We start from the raw sequence: 3,499 nt of genomic DNA on the forward strand, positions 1-3,499 counted from the left end.
GCGGCATGGGGCAAAACACGCACGGTTGGCGACTCCTGAGCGTTCGCGGTCGGGGCCCCTGGTCCAAAAGCCCCCTCACTTCGAGGGGAACACTCCCCCGTCGGTATGGGAGAGGGGTCACCGAGGCAGACCAGGCCGGTGGCAGAGGCCCCCCACGGGGCCGGCCGGCACCACGTCGCCGGCCCAGCCCCACCACGATCGCCCACACGACCGTGCAACCACCCCCCCCTCGGGCAGGGTGGGAAGAGCACAAGCCGTGCGCTCGCCTTTCGAAGTCCGCCACGCACACATCGTGGGGACGCCGAGACAACGCCCCCCGCCCGCCCACGCAGCGCAGGAGGATGCCTCTAGGCTTGCCCGCCTCGACCCCCCCAACCCCAAGCACGCTGCTCGAGGGTGTACCCAACGCAGCAGACGCTGCAGCGGCGACCAGAGGGGGACGCCGGGAACGAGGACGACAACCACCGCTCGGTTTCGGGCACCTTGGAGAACAACCCGGTGCGCTCCGGGGGCACCACAAAAGGGCCACACAGACCCAGCAGCCGCGCGCCAAACGGGGCGCGCGACCGGGCGGGCGGCACGGCCCCGCACCCGTCCGTCGCGGGCAGGGGGGACCCCGGCCAGGCAACAGCCACACAGGGCGAGCGAGGGCTGCCCGCTGCGTCAAGAGGACTCACGACCCCCCGCCAACGCCACGAGGCCGAGGGCGGGGCGACCGCGGTCGGGCCGGATAGTCTCGCACCCGCGCCTCCCACGCACCGCCCGCAGGCGGGGAAGGAGAGGTGAGGTGCCCGCGGGCAGAACGAGAAGAGCGGCCACCATTCACCATGAATGGACCGTCCCTCGCCTGGCACGCGGCTCAAGGCCCGGGAGAGCGCGACGTCACCACATCGATCAGGCCCCGAGGACGGGGAGGGTTGGGGGAGGTCAGTCAGACCGGCGAGGACAGCGATCGGAGGAGCCCGCTTCAGCCTCGCCAGCCCCGCCTCCCAAGCACAACCCAAAGACGAGGACCGCCTGACACGCAACGGCACAGAGCCAGCGGGGTAAGGGGGAAGGTTGCCGCAAACCTCCCCCCCTCCCCCGGGTGCCGTCTCTCGAGGGGACAAGAGACCAACGCGAGAGGCGGGCACCACCGTCGGGACACTCCGACGCCCTAGAGCCGGCGCGCGGGCCCAGGCGGTCAGCTCAAAGGGAACAGGGCAGGGCGCTGGATCCCCAGGAACCCAGAACCCTGTCCGCGTGCGGAGGCCCAACCCCTCCAGCGACAGTCGCCGAAGGACAGCGTGTCAGTACTAACCTGCAGGCGGAAGATGACGATATGAGGTGATCAAAAACACCGCGCAGGAAGACGGGGACCGAGCCACTTGAACACGCCTGCCCCCACGACACTCGACACGGCCACCTGTCCCCAGCAGGTCCCCAGCGCCAGCAGACAAGGGGCACTCAGGGACATCTGGTCGGCCCCCGTGGCGTAGAGGGCCAGGGAGGCCCTCACCGTCCACGCGCGCCACCCAGGGCCCAGCACGGGGACTTGTGGAGGAGAAAACATCGGGACGGGACCGCCACGGCCCACGAGCGGCCGCGGGCCGACAGGGGTCGCCCTCGCCGGCCACCCAGGGCCACCCAGGGCCCGGTCCCCGGCCCCAGCACGGGGACTTGTGGAGGAGAAAACATCGGGACGGGACCGCCGCGGCCCACGAGCGCCCGCGGGCCCACAGGGGTCGCCCTCGCCGGCCACCCGCGCCACCCAGGGCCCGGTCCCCGGCCCCAGCACGGGGACTTGTGGAGGAGAAAACATCGGGACGGGACCGCCGCGGCCCACGAGCGCCCGCGGGCCGACAGGGGTCGCCCTCGCCGGCCACCCAGGGCCACCCAGGGCCCGGTCCCCGGCCCCAGCACGGGGACTTGTGGAGGAGAAAACATCGGGACGGGACCGCCGCGGCCCACGAGCGCCCGCGGGCCCACAGGGGTCGCCCTCGCCGGCCACCCGCGCCACCCAGGGCCACCCAGGGCCCGGTCCCCGGCCCCAGCACGGGGACTTGTGGAGGAGAAAACATCGGGACGGGACCGCCGCGGCCCACGAGCGCCCGCGGGCCGACAGGGGTCGCCCTCGCCGGCCACCCGCGCCACCCAGGGCCCGGTCCGCGCCCCCAGAGTAGGACTCGGAGGAAGCCACGGACGACTGGGTGCCACTCACAGGGCTGTCCCTGCCTCCCGAGCGGGAACCAGGGAAAATGGGTAGGAAAGGCGAGGCCGAGGGAGAGGGACACGCATGCACGGGACGGCGGCCGGTCGCCGGACACCCTCCTCTCCCGTCCGCGTGTGCCGTCTCCTTCCTGTCCCCGCGGGGTGGGTCGGGTCTCCAAAGCGGCCACAGCGTGCTGGTCGACCTGCCCGGGCAGCCCCGCAAGCCGCCTGGCTGGCTGAGCCTGGAAGCGCGGCGACAACGTCCTCCCGCCACACAGCCCTGCAGGCCCAAGCTCTGCCTCCCAGATGTCCCAGCCGGCGTCCCGGCACGAACCAGATGGCCCCGCGAAGGCTGCTTGCTTCCCGGAACTCAGCCTCGCTCGCATCGGGGACTGTCCCCTGCTTTGCCTGCTGCACCGAAGATTCAGAGGACAAGAGACTTGTAGAAAAGCGGCCGCCAGGTGGAGCCCGACCACAACCGGCGCCAGCCACCAGAGGTCTGCTGCAAAACACGGGGCAACCCTCTGGAGCCCATCATTTCAGAGTCCAGAAGGTCCCCCGGGGGCATCAAACACAGTCCCCCTACTCCCCACGGAAGCCATCGAAAAATGACGGGTCAGTCTAGGGCCACGCCACCCTGAACGCGCCCAATCTCGTCTGATCTTGGAAGCTAAGCAGGCCCCGGCCTGGCTAGCACTGGGATCAAAGAAAGGATGGGTCGGCCCGACCACCGACATCGTCCACCAAACCCGTCTCTGCACAGACCACAACATAGCCGAGAGACAGACAGGCAGAAACAGAAAGAGAGAAAGGGAGAGAAAGGAAAAGAACAGAAAGAAAAGAGACGGAGAAACAGAGAGAGAAAGTCAGAAAGAAGAAAACAGTAAATAAGAAAAGACAGGAAGAGGGCACGGGGAAGAAAGAAAAAGGAAGGGAGGAAGGAGATAGGAAACACAGAAAGACAGAAGGAAAGAAGAAATAAGGAAAGAAAAGACAGGCAGAAAGAAAGAGAATGAGAAAAAGGAAGGAAGGATGGAAGCAGAAAGAAAGAAGAAAGAAAGAAAGACAGACAGAGACAGAAGGAGGGAAAGAAAGAAAAGAAAAAGAAAGGAAGTTAAGAGAGAAAAAGAAAGAGCACGGAAAGATGGAAAGAGAAAAAGATAGAGAGAAGGAAGGAGAGAGACAGTATAGAAAGAGACAGAAAGGAAGAAGGAAGGAGAGAGAAAGGAGAGAATGAGAAAGAAAGAAGGTAGGAAAGTAGAAAGGGGGAAGAAAGATGGAAAAAACAGAGATAGAAACACAGGATAAC

The sequence above is a fragment of the Eulemur rufifrons genome, unplaced genomic scaffold (assembly GCF_041146395.1).
Source record: "Eulemur rufifrons isolate Redbay unplaced genomic scaffold, OSU_ERuf_1 scaffold_179, whole genome shotgun sequence".
Lineage (NCBI taxonomy): Eukaryota > Metazoa > Chordata > Mammalia > Primates > Lemuridae > Eulemur > Eulemur rufifrons.